The sequence below is a fragment of the Helianthus annuus genome, chromosome 5, assembly GCF_002127325.2.
Source record: "Helianthus annuus cultivar XRQ/B chromosome 5, HanXRQr2.0-SUNRISE, whole genome shotgun sequence".
In the NCBI taxonomy this organism is placed as follows: domain Eukaryota; kingdom Viridiplantae; phylum Streptophyta; class Magnoliopsida; order Asterales; family Asteraceae; genus Helianthus; species Helianthus annuus.
In genome coordinates, this window is record NC_035437.2 from 26632315 (window position 1) to 26649230 (window position 16916).

Sequence of the window (16916 nt, forward strand, 5' to 3'; positions counted from 1 at the left end):
TACGTACGAGGTTTACGTAGGTTTTACGTAAGTGTCCTTCTTATCCCGAGGACAGTGGTACGCGGGGGTTTACGTACGTTTTACGTAAGTGTCCTTCATAACCCTAGGACAGTAGTATGTATGAGTTTACGTAGGTTTTACGTAAGTGTCCCTCGAACCCTGAGGACAATAGTAAGCACAAGTATTACGTAGGTTTTACGTAAGGGTCCTGCGCAACTGAGGACGATGGTAGATAGTCTAGTAACAGTGTAATCCAAATAATTCATCAATCCTTTTCCTTCAATCCCATTCCCTACCCACCGGGAATCCCATGCCTTGGTAAGAGTGTGAACTCACCTTGGTTTGCTCGGTATGTTATTGTGCTTCTAGTGTTAATTAATGGTTAGGTCCGTTACACAGAACCTAAGGTACATTGCACATAAACTCGATGTAAGTGTTTACGTTCAATTAGGGTTTACAATTCCTTGATGTCCAAACAACTGTGTTCCGTGTGCTAATTGTGTACAGAATGACATGACATAGATTGTTCATACATACAGTATCATCCAGTAACATACAGTAACATACAATAATATACAGTAACATACAGTAGCATGGTGTTCCTCATACAGGGTTTTGAACTTGGCATTATAAGTAAACTCGGATCCCTAGTGTTAACATTAGGCTCTAACACTTGTGTTTGCAATAAACTCAGACACTTATTCATACATGAAATTCGGACCATATAGCATCAACAAACTCAGATCATGCTTTCCCTTCACAAAGTTCAGACCAAGCACCCCCCCCACAAAACTCGGACCAAACACCCCCTCTTAAAACTCGGACCAAACACCCATTACAAAAATTCGGACCTCATAACTTTCTACAAAACTCGGACCTTGTGTGCTTTACAAAATTCGGACCAAACTTCCTTAACCAAAATTCGGACCATACATCCTAACGAAAATTCGGACCAAGCAAACAACACAAAACTCGGATCATGTGATTAATACAAAATTCGGACCATGCATAATAACCAAAACTCAGACTTGTGACTTCACAATGCCCGAACTGTTAACCCCAAACAACAACACTACGAATCAACAAGCCAAATTATGGTTTCTGATGCAACAGTTACAATAATTCAGTACGATCAAAACCCTATTCTTTCATACGAATCAACCAAAAGTTTAACTATTCTAGCATGTGGATTGATCCTAATCACAGGCAAATCATCAGACAATTACAAATCATCTTACAAACAATCTAAAAGATCAACTAATCACAGAATCATTGTTTGGAGAACTAGGGTTTGCATGAGATCAATTGAATAAGAATAACAACGTATGATGAAAACATTACCTTAGATTTGACGTGGGGTTTGCTCTGGAAAGATTGTAAGATCAAAGATCAATAGTTTAGAGATTGGTGAAACCCTAAATGATTAGAGAACTTTCACTGCCGTATGATTGGAATTGGTGAGAATGATTAGGGTTGGGAGGTTTTGTTTTATCTTCATTATTAACATTAAACACCCCTAAGTATCATCCTTTACATAAAACACACACACCACATATAATTTACAGTTAAGGCACAAAGTTCTTATGTAAGTCAAATAATGCATAAAGTAGTACATAGTTCCATGAAATGCTAAAGATTGTGTGACCAACTTAATTGTGTTAAGTTAAAGCATTAACCTGAAATTACGGATTGTCACATTATCCCCAACTTGAAAGAAATTTCGTCCCGAAATTTAGCATGCGGTTACTGAGGAAGCTAGTTGAGTTGTATCGTTTACTGGTTTCCCTGTGGTGTCACATCATCCCCCCGTTGATTTGGAATTTCGTCCCAAATTCTGTAGTAGCTTCAGCCTCAGTAGTGGTTGCATGGTTTCCGAATAACTGGGAATACTTGAGTTTCATTTGGTCTTCTCGTTCCCAGGTGAACTCTGGGCCACGACGGGAGTTCCAACGAACTCGTATAAGAGGTATTCTAGTGTGCTTGAGGACCTTAACATCCCGGTCCGTGATTTTTACTGGTTCCTCGACGAATCGCAGCTGCTCGTCGATAGTGAGCTCCTTCAAAGGAACTATGAGGGTCTCATCTGACAGACACTTCTTCAGATTCGACACGTGGAAAACGTTGTGAACTGCACCGAGTTCAGCTGGTAGGTTTAGTCTGTAGGCCACTTTGCCTATTCTTTCAGTGATTTCGAACGGTCCGACATACCGCGGATTGAGTTTGCCTCGTTTGCCAAAACGAACCACACCCTTCCAGGGTGAGACTTTGAGTAGCACTCGATCCCAACTTGGAACTCGAGTGGTTTCCTACGCTTATCAGCGTAACTTTTCTGACGGTCGCGAGCTGCCGCCATGCGTTGTCGTATCTGTGCAATTTGTTCAGTAGCATCAACTACAAGTTTTGGACCTGTGATTTGACTATCCCCCACCTCTGCCAAACAGAGAGGTGACCGGCATTTACGTCCGTACAATGCCTCGAATGGAGCGGCCTGAATGCTGGTGTGGTAACTGTTATTGTACGAAAACTCCACTAAAGGGAGATGCTTTTCCCAGCTGTTGCCAAAATCGATAACACATGCCCGAAGCATGTCTTCTAGGGTTTGAATCGTGCGCTCAGACTGCCCATCCGTCTGAGGGTGATAAGCTGTGCTCATGTCTAGCCGTGAGCCGAAAGCTTTGTGCATTGCTTGCCACAGTTCTGAAGTAAATCGTGCATCACGATCAGAGATAATAGAAGTTGGCGCTCCATGCCTCGAAACAACTTCTTTCAAGTAAATGTCTGCTAATGTAGAGAACTTGTCAGTTACCTTGATAGCCAAGAAGTGAGCAGACTTTGTGAGTCGATCCACGATTACCCAACTAGTATCGTTCCCATGCTGGGATCTAGGCAGGCCGGTAACAAAATCCATGAAAATTTCCTCCCATTTCCTTTGTGGTATCTTGGGTTGCTGAAGTAGGCCTGATGGTTTCTTATATTCCGCCTTGACTCTCGCACAAGTCAAACATTTGCCGACGTAAGTTGCAATGTGGGCCTTCATACTAGGCCACCAATACGTAGTTCTGATGTCGTGGTACATTTTATCCGAACCTGGATGTACCGAGTAGCGAGACTTGTGTGCTTCATCCATCACAAGTTCTCGTAAACCGCCATATAGTGGGACCTAAATACGCCCCGTTACGTAGTAGGCGCCGTCTTCCTTCTGTTCTAATCGTTGCCTTGAGCCACGTAAGGCTTCAGCCCTTACGTTTTCTGGTTTCAATGCTTCTACCTGAGCATCTCGTATCTGTGCAGGAAGACCAGACTGAATAGTAAGCTGTAGTGCTCGCACGCGTCTAGGTAGAGTGTCTTTTCGACTGAGAGCATCAGCCACAACGTTGGCTTTGCCTGGATGGTACTTGATGGCGCATTCGTAATCGTTAAGTAGCTCAACCCATCGACGTTGACGCATGTTCAATTCCTTCTGCTTGAAGATATGCTCGAGACTCCTGTGATCGGTGTAGATGGTGCACTTGGTACCGTACAGGTAGTGTCGCCATATCTTAAGTGCAAAAACAACAGCTCCCAGCTCTAAATCGTGTGTCGTGTAGTTCCGTTCGTGGATCTTAAGTTGGCGTGAAGCGTAAGCAATGACTTTATCCCGTTGCATCAATACACAACCAAGACCCTGTATCGATGCGTCGCAGTAGACCACAAAATCGTCCGTGCCCTCTGGCAATGAAAGAATAGGTGCGCTGCATAGTCTATCCTTTAAGTGCTGAAAAGCGATTTCCTGGGGATTACCCCAACGATAGGTAACACCTTTATGTGTCAGTAGTGTAAGCGGCTGCGCGATCTTTGAGAAATCCTTGATGAACCGTCTGTAATAACCCGCCAAACCCAAGAATTGGCGTATTTCCGTTGGTGTACGCGGTGCAGGCCAGTTCCTGATCGAATCTACCTTGGATGGATCAACATGAATCCCATCCTTGTTTACCACATGGCCTAGAAAATGGACTTCACGAAGCCAGAAGTCGCATTTTGAAAACTTGGCGTACAGTTGTTCCTTTCGAAGAAGTTCCAAGATAAGTCGTAGATGCTGCTCGTGTTCCTCCTGACTCTTGGAGTAGATCAGGATGTCGTCGATGAAAACAACCATAAATCTGTCTAAATACGGCTTGCACACTCTGTTCATAAGATCCATGAAGACTGCAGGTGCGTTCGTTAGCCCGAATGGCATGACTAGAAACTCGTAGTGGCCGTAGCGAGTTCTGAATGCTGTTTTGGAGACGTCCTCATCCCGGACTCTCAGCTGATGGTAACCTGACCTCAGATCTATCTTTGAGTAGTAGCTCGGCCCTTGCAACTGATTGAACAAGTCATCAATACGTGGAAGAGGATAGCGGTTCTTCACTATCACCTTGTTGAGTTCACGGTAATCAATGCACATCCTTTAAGTACCGTCCTTCTTCTTCACAAATAGTACTGGAGCTCCCCAAGGCGAAGAGCTTGGACGAATAAAGCCCTTATCCAAGAGCTCTTGTAGTTGCTTAGACAGTTCTTCCAGTTCAGTTGGAGCTAGTCGATACGGTGCGCGAGCTATGGGTGCTGCTCCAGGAGCTAGTTCAATCTGGAATTCGACCTGGCGATGAGGCGGTAGCCCAGGTAAATCTTCAGGAAACACTTGAGGAAAATCGCATACAACTGGGATATCCTCTATTCTTTTCTCTTTCGTTGATGCGTCCGTAACTAGTGCCAAAATGGCAGTGTGACCCTTTCGTAAACATTTCTGAGCCTTCAGGAAGGAGATGATGCCAACCATAGCACCACTCTTGTCGCCTTGAACTTCGAGAGGTTCTTTGCCAGAACGGGGAATACGAACTATCTTTTCCTTGCATAAGATCTCTGCTTGCTGTTGGGATAACCAATCCATACCAATAACGATGTCGAAACTACCCAGAACTATAGGGATAAGATCGATAGAGAAAGTTTGACCAGCGAGGATAAGATTACAACCTTGAACTATGTGCGTGGCCTCTAAACTTTTACCGTTAGCTAACTCTACGACATGTTTGGTGTTTAAGGGAGTTGGTGCACGTTTTAACATTTGGCTAACTTTTAGAGACATATAACTTGTATCCGCACCCGAATCAAACAATACAGTAACATAAAGTCGCCAAGAAGAAACTTACCCATAACTACGTTGGGATCATTCCTGGCATCAGCCTGCCCCAGCACACATATGCACGTCCCCTAGCTTCATTGCCGTTGTTGTTCCCACCGTTGTTGTTTCCGTTGCCTTGGTTATTGTTGTTGTTCTGGTTTCGGTTTAACTGAGGGCAGTGTCTTTTGAAGTGACCTTCAGCGCCACAATGAAAACATCCCTTGTTGCCATGTTGCTGATTATGCGGTGTTTGCTGCTGCTGCTGCTGATTCTGAGTTACAGGCCATGGGCTCCAACAATCCTTGGCCTCATGACCCATCTTGAGACACCTCTGACAACGACCCTTGTTGCACTGGCCACTGTGGCGTCTGTTACAGTTGTTGCACCTGGGGTGATTTCCGCGATAAACTCTCTGCCTGCAACTACCAGAAGACTGCTGACTGGGACTCTGGTAGTGGTCAGTGTTTTGCTGTTGAACCTGAGACTGAACTGTAGCTGAACCCTTGCTGGAATCCCCCTCCCATTTTCTCTTGTTGTCACTGGGAGTAGCAGGAGTAGCAGAAGTGGTAACGGTAGCAGTGGCGCTGATGCGCTTAGGCAGCCTGTTTTGTTCCACTGCCTGGTCCGTGAGGCGATGAGCAAGACGCTGGATATCCTGGATATTATTAAGGTTAGCCGATGTCACATGGCTCCGAATTTCAGGTGCTAACCCCTTGAGGTACAACTCAATGCACTTGACTGGAGGGTCCACCATAGTTGGACACAAGATGGCCAGCTCGTTTGACCGTTTCGTATAAGCTTCAATTTCCAACCCTGTCATTTTCAGATGGTAGAGCTCCACTTCCAACTTGTGGATGTCATCACGTGTGCAGTATTCTCGTTTGATGAGTTCCTTAAAATCATTCCAAGGGGTGGCGTTAGCAGCTGCCAACCCTAAAATCTGAACTTGCGCGTTCCACCAAGTCAGCGCAATTCCTTCTAAAGTACCAGTGGCGTATTTCACCCTGCGAGCCTCAGGGCATTCACACATCTCAAATACCGACTCGAGCTTTTCGAACCAATGGAGGAGTCCAACCGCTCCTTCAGTGCCACTAAATGTGCTAGGACGACAATCCATGACGTTCTTGAAAGTGCAAACAGGTTGCTGAGCGTGTTGACCTAGTGTGTAAGAATAGGACAAGGTTAAACACAAGAGTTGGTTTAGGAATGTAGGATCTAAAGATCCTAGTGTGAGTCACAACTGCATGGTATACTACCTGCTTGTGCAGCTGCAAGTGCCGCAGCAACTTGTTCGTTGATGAGAGCCGTCAACTGAGCTTGAGTCAAGTTAATACGCCCGGCCATGATCTTCATAGCAAATGTAACATAAGTGAGAGAGGTTCGCGAATAGTGCGATGACAGAAGAGAGTAAGCACACAAGTGTTCTCAAGCAATAACGAATAGTAGGCAATGTAATCTAGGCATACCACGAGCAAAGTTCTATGTAATTCTAGCATGTAGGCAATAAACATAAACCATATTACCTAGGATGTTGAGTCTTGCACGTGGAGCGAGGCGTCGTTGTGGATCGTTGAGTACTGTACTGGTTATAGTCTAGTTTTAATAAAAACGTTTTTCCCTATTAAAACCGAGTTCTCTATAACCAATGGCTCTGATACCAATCTGCCACACCCCCAAAATCCAAGCGCGGAGTACCACCGCTTGGAGGCGTGACTGACCAGGATCAAGCCACCAATCATATTGAACATGTAATAATAATTAAGTGTAAATGTAATTCATCACAATACAATTGGTATTCATTTCAAAACATAGTATAAGTAGTGGAAGCATAGTATGAAAAATCCAACACAAGTGTTAAGTTTAAAGAGTCATAATGTTTTCATCGAAACACCCACAATCCATGTCCACAACGACCGCGCCTCCCGTGCAAGCTCCATGAGTACCTATGGTCCTGCAAGGCATGTAACAGAAAGTCAACAACTAGTTGAGCGAGTTCACAGTAAATAAGTTCGTAATAGTAAGTTCGTTGCATCACCATGCGTTATTAACTAAGTCAATTGTATGTTCATTTAGTGGGGGCTTCCCATGTGTGTATGTACTAGACTAGAGGTAACCATAAGTGTTCTTCTTAACCCGAGAACAGTAGTACGTACGAGGTTTACGTAGGTTTTACGTAAGTGTCCTTCTTATCCCGAGGACAGTGGTACGCGGGGGTTTACGTACGTTTTACGTAAGCGTCCTTCATAACCCTAGGACAGTAGTATGTATGAGTTTACGTAGGTTTTACGTAAGTGTCCCTCGAACCCTGAGGACAGTAGTAAGCACAAGTATTACGTAGGTTTTACGTATGGGTCATTCGCAACCGAGGACGATGGTAGATAGTCTAGTAACAGTGTAATCCAAATAATTTATCAATCCTTTTCCTTCAATCCCATTCCCTAGCCACCGGGAATCCCATGCCTTGGTAAGAGTGTGAACTCACCTTGGTTTGCTCGGTATGTTATTGTGCTTCTAGTGTTAATTAATGGTTAGGTCCGTTACACACGACCTAAGGTACATTGCACATAAACTCGATGTAAGTGTTTACGTTCAATTAGGGTTTACAATTCCTTGATGTCCAAACAACTGTGTTCCGTGTGATAATTGTGTACAGAATGACATGACATAGATTGTTCATACATACAGTATCATCCAGTAACATACAGTAACATACAATAATATACAGTAACATACAGTAGCATGGTGTTCCTCATACAGGGTTTTGAACTTGGCATTATAAGTAAACTCGGATCCCTAGTGTTAACATTAGGCTCTAACACTGGTGTTTGCAATAAACTCAGACACTTATTCATACATGAAATTCGGACCATATAGCATCAACAAACTCGGATCATGCTTTCCCTTCACAAAGTTCGGACCAAGCACCCCCCACAAAACTCGGACCAAACACCCCCTCTTAAAACTCGGACCAAACACCCATTACAAAAATTCGGACCTCATACCTTTCTACAAAACTCGGACCTTGTGTGCTTTACAAAATTCGGACCAAACTTCCTTAACCAAAATTCGGACCATACATCTTAACCAAAATTCGGACCAAGCAAACAACACAAAACTCGGATCATGTGATTAATACAAAATTCGGACCATGCATAATAACCAAAACTCAGACTTGTGACTTCACAATGCCCGGACTGTTACCCCAAACAACAATACTACGAATCAACAAGCCAAATTATGGTTTCTGATGCAACAGTTACAATAATTCAGTACGATAAAAACCCTATTCTTTCATACGAATCAACCAAAAGTTTAACTATTCTAGCATGTGGATTGATCCTAATCACAGGCAAATCATCAGACAATTACAAATCATCTTACAAACAATCTAAAAGATCAACTAATCACAGAATCATTGTTTGGAGAACTAGGGTTTGCATGAGATCAATTGAATAAGAATAGCAACGTATGATGAAAACATTACGTTAGATTTGACGTGGGGTTTGCTCTGGAAAGATTGTAAGATCAAAGATCAATAGTTTAGAGATTGGTGAAACCCTAAATGATTAGAGAACTTTCACTTCCGTATGATTGGAATTGGTGAGAATGATTAGGGTTGGGAGGTTTTGTTTTATCTTCATTATTAACACTAAACACCCCTAAGTATCATCCTTTACATAAAACACACACACTACATATAATTTACAGTTAAGGCACAAAGTTCTCATGTAAGTCAAATAATGCATAAAGTAGTACATAGTTCCATGAAATGCTAAAGATTGTGTGACCAACTTAATTGTGTTAAGTTAAAGCATTAACCTGAAATTACGGATTGTCACATTATCCCCAACTTGAAAGAAATTTCGTCCCGAAATTTAGCATGCGGTTAATTAGCTTTCAATAATCCAACCCTTTAGGATTGTATCCTTGCTGACTCAAACAACTGGGTTGAGGGTAACGTCACCTTCAAAAGAGGGGCCTACTACTATAACTAAGATAATCTCTTAAAAAGTGCAAAAGTGCGGAAATCATCAAAGGTTACACTAAAGGCGAGTCGGATCCAAGTGATTCATCTTGTCTATCTGTTTTTATTTTGTTTTATTTTTCAGCATTTTTAGATTTTATTTTCATGTTTAAAACTTTTTCTAAACTTTTGATTTGATAAGACGTTGAGGATAAACTGGTATTAAAAGCTCTTGTGTCCTTGGACGACCTCGGTATCTTACCAACGCTATACTACGCTGACGATGGGTGCACTTGTCCATATGTGTGTTTAGTGTTAGTAAAATATTGTGTTTTATAAATTTAAAACTTGACTAAAGTGTTAAAAAGGGCTTAAAATATAATCAAAATTATATAACACACCGCACACATCAGTTAACGTCCAACCTAACCAAATTTTGATAAAAGTTTTGAAAAGGTAAAATAGAAATAAAAACGTAAATGAAAGGAAAAACAAATAGACAAGAAGGAATCACTTGGTTCCAACTCCTCTTTTATGTGTCCTTTGATGATTTCCGCACTTTGGGCTTTTTAAGAGATTATCTTAATTTTAGTGGCATGCCCCTCTTATGAAGGCGACACTACCCTCAACCATATTGCTCTGAGTCAGCAGGGATACAGTCCTGCAAGGTCGGATTATTGAAAGATAATTAAATAAGTTATTAATGCAAAAAGTGGTAGGCTCCTCTTGTGAAGGCGACGTTACCCTCGGCCATATTGGTCTGAATCAGCAGGGATACATTCCCGCAAGGTCGGGTAAAGTTTTAATAGTAGTTTATTTATAAAGGGTTCAAGTCGTTCTTACTTCCCCCGATTTGATGCTATCTACCTCAAGGTAAGTCCTAATAAGCTTGAACCAAATCCTTGCAGCATCTATACATTGAACGAGGCAAGAACTTTACCCAAACACCCTTCTAACCCCCTTCCAGGCAGTGAACGTGCTTTATATAGACCGTAAAGACACGAATGAGTGAATTAACAAAACATGAAGAATTGTTTAACCGAAGTTCACTTTCAATATAAAAACTAGTTATTAAAGTCATTAATACATACCAAATTAAAAAGTTGCCAAAAATTGGAAATCAAAAGTAATACATAATAGATTTGTCTTCACCAAGTGATGTAAGAGATTAGCCAAGCATGGACTTTGATTGACAAGAAATCTTACAATCAATCTTGGATCCCGAGACTACTACGCACTCTAAAAGATGAAAGATGGATGATGGTGGTGGGTGTTGGTGTTGTAGTGGTGGTGGACTGATGGCAAGTGTGAGAGAAGTGGTTTGCCAAGGGATGCCTTTCTGTTGAACAAATAACCTCTATTTATAGTTGAAAACCGAGGGCAAGCACGGCCCCATGGTCTTATATTTCTCTCCCTTCATTAACTGCAAATGTCAGGTCTTGTACCAACACGCCCCGTGGTGTCATAGCACGGCCTAGTGGTGAGTGTACTTGCTGTACTATCATAGATTCTACGAATCCTAGAGTTGACCATGGCCCTGTCGGAAAGAAGGAATCAGATAGTATAGGGGCTAGTGTGTAATATGGTGGTCTATATAAACCCTATCTTTATGTAACCCTAATTCTTGTACAATACAATTTCTCAATACAATTCAAACCCAAATAAGAGATTATTCTCTATACCAAACAACATGGTTTCAAAGTGGAGTTTCTGATCCGTGTACACTTTGTTCATCATCTACATTCGATCTCCGCAAAAACTCAAATCAAACCTGAAAAACCTAAAAATCGAAACCAAAATCGACTCCAAAATCTGACCTAAATCCACCGCTGCTGTGATAAATCCTAGCCGCCATCGTTCATCAGTTCCGGCGAATCAGTCCCACTACCGTGCAAGAAACCCTAGCCGCTCAGATCTTGTTTCAGTTTGTTCTTGTTGTTTGAATCCTAACAGTTCTGTTCGGCGCTACTAAAAGATTGTTCACAAATCGAAAAACAAAGCAAACAAGCCCCTGTTGATCTCTTTGAAAAACCCTGCCCATATCTCCTCTGTACATCAAAGGATCCTAGCCTCTTTGAAAACCAACCAGGCACATCTGCTCCTTTTGTTCGCTGTCTAATACGCCCAAACCCTAGATAAATTGGTTCACATTTGGTCGCTGTCTAATATGCCGCATTTGGAAGGTTTTTTTTTATTTTTTTTATAAATACTCCGGTCCAACTGGTAGCGAACTTGTTATTGCGGGCGACTTTAAATCTTGAATGCGAGTTCAAGTTGCCCGACGTATTTGATAAATACACCGGTAAGATAACGTCTGTCTCGTACGTCGTTATTCTGACGGATTTAAGTGGTCCAGCATATATTGTTCCCAACATAACTGATAAATCTTGAACTCGAGTTCAAGTGTCCAGCATATTTATTAAATACGCTGGTCTGCTGTCTTATCCGTACTGATAACTTATTTATGAAAAAAAAAAACAAAAATGGAAATCAATCATGGAAAAAATAGTTCTTGGATATTCGATTCTGGTGCCACTGACACCATGACGTTTGAACCATTAGACATACGGTCAATGACCAGTCCTCAAAAAACTCAAATTCATACCGCAAACAACGAAACAATGCAAGTGAGAGGAGGATGAACAATTGAAATCTCTCTAACTATGAAATTATCAAATTGTCTCTATGTTCCATCATTATCACACAAACTGCTCTCAATTAGTGGTGTATGTAAGGTGTGTTATGATTTTATTTATAATTTAAGCCCATTTTACACATAAGTCAAGTTTTAAATTTATAAAACACAATATTCTACTAACACTAAACACACACATGGGCAAGTGCACCCATCGTGAGCATAGTATAGCGTTGGTAAGATACCGAGGTCGTCCAAGGACACAAGAGCTTTTAGTACCGGTTTATCCTCAACGTCTAATCAAACTAAAATTTTTAGAAATAAGTTTTAACATGAAAAATAAAAACTAAAATGCTGAAAAAAATAAAAATAAAAACAGATAGACAAGATGAATCACTTGGATCCGACTCGCCTTTAATGTATCCTTTGATGATTTCCGCACTTTTGCACTTTTTAAGAGATTATCTTAGTTATAGTAGTAGGCCCCTCTTTTGAAGGTGACGTTACACTCAACCCTTTGGGTTGACTCAGCAAGGATACAATCCCAACGGGTCAGAATATTGGAAGATAATTAATTAAGTTATTAATACGAAAAGTGGTAGGCCCCTCTTTTGAAGGTGACGTTACCCTCGGCTAAGTGGTTTGATTCAGCAGGGATACAATCCCAAGTAGCCGGTTTAATGTATTAATAGTAGTTTACATATGAGGGGATCAAGACATTCGCACCCCTGCCATCCAATACCAGTGGGTATTGAAGGATGTCTTAGTATGCTTGACTCAGGTCCTTGCAGGATCTATACACTGAACAAGGCAAAAACCTTACTAAACCATTCCCTTAACCCCCGACCAGGTAGCCAACATATCTCTATATAGACCGTAGAGATATGAATAATGAAAATCTTTTACTTTATATAGACAGTAAAGTAATGCCAAGACACCACGGACAAATGATAAAGAAGTTTCACCTTCAACATAAGAAACTAGTTATTAAAGTCATTAATACAAAACCAAATAAAAAGAGCGAAAAGATTAAAAATCAAAAGTAATACATTAAATGCTTGTCTTCACCAAGTGATGTAAGAGACTTAGCCAAACATGGCCTTTGATTGACAAGAACTCTTACGATCAAACACGCCCCTGTGGCCATTCCTTTTCTCTTCCTTCATTAATTGCTTTTGTCTGCATAGGGCTCCACACGGCCCCGTGTTCGCTGGGCACGGCCCCGTGTGAAGAAGCGTATCTCTACAATCAAGATTCGTAAGATTCTGCAAATCTTAGCGTTGACCACGCCCCGTGCTGAGCTGGGACGCCCCCATGGTGGACATAGAAGCTTCCACAGCTTTGTCCATTTCTACAGACATCTGACCACGCCCCCGTGTCCAGGGGCACGGGCCGTGGTCAGCCTTCTGTGTCTTGTTTTTGCTTGGGGAGATGCTGTCGAGGGGTCAGTCATGCCACGTTTATTCCTTTTCTTTGTATTTATGTTAGTTTTTGCTGCATATTTGTTCCTTTTGTTCATTTGAGCTCATTTGGTCCTGAAAATACAAAAGGAAGACAAAAGCACACTTTTTCCAACATTAGTACTAAAAAGGGTTAGTTTTATGCCTCATTTGATGTAATTTATATGTTGCATTTTACACACATCAAATACCCCCACACTTGAATCTTTGCTTGTCCTCAAGCAAAACTCTTTATTATGTGGCTTACACACCCAAATGGAATGGGTAGAAGAGAATTTTTGGGCTTGTCTTGAGTGTCGGTAATCCAAGATCTTTATTGGGTTTTAGTTTTATACTATTTACAATCCTATTCGTTATGATATATCTAGAACATGCCTCTTTAAAATTCCATTTATATACAAGTTCACGTACCTCAGGGGAGATCACTCAACACTCGGCCGAAGATGTATTTTTGTGAATCACTCAAGACCGACATGGAGCTTACTTCTATCATATGCTTGCCAAGCAATCAATCTTCCTCCTTTTTAACTATAAACCTTTGTAAATATCAAGAGGACTTGGGGAAGGGTTACGCTTAGGCTAAAGGTAGGTGGTTTTGAGTTAGTGGTCAGTAAAAATGGCTAAAAGCGTAAAAAGCGTCGGTCGTCGTAAAACTTTTTTTTGTTTTTGTGACTTTTATTCAAACTAAGCATTTTCAAACAAAGTTTCTTTGAGGAACTTGTTTGTTTATTGCTAGACTTTCATTTTTTGATAAAGAGAAACGTCACAAGAAAACCGAACTTTTTACTAAAACAAAGGGTTGAAAAGAAAAAGGGTTTTGGTGGGTAAAGGGTATTTGTTTTGTGGGTTTAGAAATGAAAAGGTTTAGGCTCAAAGGGGTTAACTAGGGGGATTTTGGGTAGGTGATAAAAAAATGAAAAATAATGGTGTTGAAAAGAAAATGGGTTAGTCCTAATGCCTCCATCATTTATTTACTTGGGTTTAAATTGGTAAGGACCGGGAATGTATCGTCGTGGCAAGTTCTAGAGTCGTAAGAACCAAGCGGCTATTCACACAAGAAACGAAAAATGAGCATTTAGTTTAAAGATGTATGCTTGTATACTCAATAAAGGCTCAAAACTCATTTATTGTGGGAATGGGTTTATAATTAGCGGTTCCAATAGAGTTTTGTGTAAGGCTTGTTATTAGGACCTGCAAAATTCAAGGTTTTAGCACTCCCCACACTTAAATTACATATTGTCCTCAGTGTGTCCCAAAAATAAGTTTTTAGGTTGATTGAATTTGTAAAAATGTGTTAAAAAAAACAAAATTTTATGTTACTGGGCGTCTGGCCACGGGCCCGTGTTGGTCCGGGCATGACCCCGTGGTTAGATTGCCAGTATCATATTTAAACAGAAGGCTGGGCACGGGGGCGTGTTCAGTGAGCACGGCCCCATGTCCAGTTACCTGAACTGGGCATTTTCTGCAGAACCTTGGGCACGGGGGGCGTGTTGGCTGAGCACGGCCCTGTGCTGAACTTGCTGTAATGAAGGAAAATTATCGGGAGGCTATGTTTTTGTGCGTTGGTGTGGGTTATTCTTTCCCTTGGTAACCTCCACCTTTTCAAATGTGTTTAACCATTACAACATCATCCAAACACCATTAAGTTAATTAAAAGCCACCATTCATTCAAGAGTGAATTACATAATTCCTAGAAAATAAAAAGTACATACTAAAAATTGGATAAGTAGGTCATAAAATGCAAGAAATATTAAACCACAAAGAAGTCCTAGGCTAGATGTTTTTATTATAAGAACAAAATTTCCGAAAAGATGATTTTTTTTCGGTTGAAAAAGGCTTGTAGAACTTCTTCTCCAGAAAGGGCCCCTCACACATCGTTAAGCCATTCTTCTATCTCAAGGGGGAGAAGGAAGGCAGGCTCATTGTCTTCCTCATGTTGAGGAGGTGCGACTTCTACCGGAACCTCTTGTAAGGCGTCAAGAGGAGGTTCCGGGGGGAATATCGTCCCATCCGGTGGGATTAATAACTTCTTGTGCCAAGTTCCAATCTTCTTGGGGGAAGATTGGTTCCATATGAGGCATTACAAGAATGTTAACCCTTTGGTGCAAAAGGTTGATCTCTTGGAAGCTATTCTATAGCCCCATCGTTAGATAGTTGATACGGTCGATTAAGACTTCTTCTATGGATGTCATCTCATCGAGTGCCTCTCTTAGCGCCATTACGTAACGCACAAGGGTTGCTTCGATCGATGGCCTTCTTTCCCTGCGACTATTCCTTGAGTGAGCTGAAGAGGTTCCGCTATTCTGGCTCGACATTCTAAGAAAACAAGTCGAATATTTCAAATTAATGAAACAGTAACTTTGGCCACGGTCCCGTGCTCGCTGAGTACAGCCCCGTGGCCACCAATCTGCAGATTTTTGAAACAAGGAATCTTAGTGCTTTAAATTAACTTATTTTTATAAGATTCCCTGATTAAAAACCTAACAAATATCACAATAAAGCTTGAAAACATGGATATTTCAAGCTTTAATGGAGGTTTTGAGGAGTTTGTGAAGAAGAAAGATAAAAGTAGTAAAGACAAGATGGTTGTTGAGAACCTTCTTTGGAATATACCTTATAGGGTATATGTGAAGATCCCACCAGATCTTTGTCTTTGGAATGGGTCTAAATGTGAAGTAATCTTGCTGCATTTATAGAAAACGACAGCACGCTGACCACGGCCCCGTGTCGGCTGGACACGGCCCCATGGTCAGACAAACTCTGACACATTTTGTCTATATCTTGAGCACGGGGCGTGTTGGCCTGGACATGACCCCGTTGTCAATTTTTAAGTGAGCACGGGGCATGTTGACCTGGACACGACCGCGTGGCTAGAGAGTCTGCTTATTTTTTATGGAATTTGTCCAGATCGGGCGGTTCCTTACTGTTGGGATTGAACCCTACAAAGGAACAGTTGATTAAAGCCAAAACTGGATTAGATCAGTGGATTCAGAATAAGCAGATGTTTGCATCAGTCTTTCCACTTGGAAGTGGCCCTAACAACTGATAACCTCCATCCACTATTCGTCTACAACAACTGCTGATCTTCAACAACTGCTAAAGACTATTAAAGACTGTTGAAGGCAAAGCACTGATGCTCAATCTACTGTCATAGTTCAAGTACTGCTAAAGACACAAGCACTGCTGGGAGTATAACAGTGGAATGAGAAGCAGTAGTTTAGTTTATTTCTTTGTTTTTGTATTGTAATCAGTGGTTAGATAACAGTGCTTGTATAGATCAGTGGTTGTAGGTTGTGAACCTTATGCCTTTTTTACTCTCTGATATAGGTTCTCGGCATTGAAAAATCTTCGTAAACTAAATCACACGTGTATATGTTGACATTTAAGAGATATACAGTCATGAAAATCAAGAGCAATTGTGATATATATGCGGATTCGACACCAAAAAATAAATACTCAAAAAAACACCTACAATTTAAGGTATGTGTTTAGTGACGGCATTAGATTCCTAATTGATAGAGAAAGGTCTGTTGTCAAGAAAAGCTGCTTCCAGAAGGTTGTCAAGAGTTTTCGCTCGACGATTCCATTCTTGGGTGGTTGATTTGGCCCTTGTTCATGTAACTCGAATCCTAGCCCGGTATATCCCATTTTAGTTTTACTCCATTGTGAAACTTACGCCTTTTTTACTCTCTGATGGAGCTTCTCAGCATTGAAAAA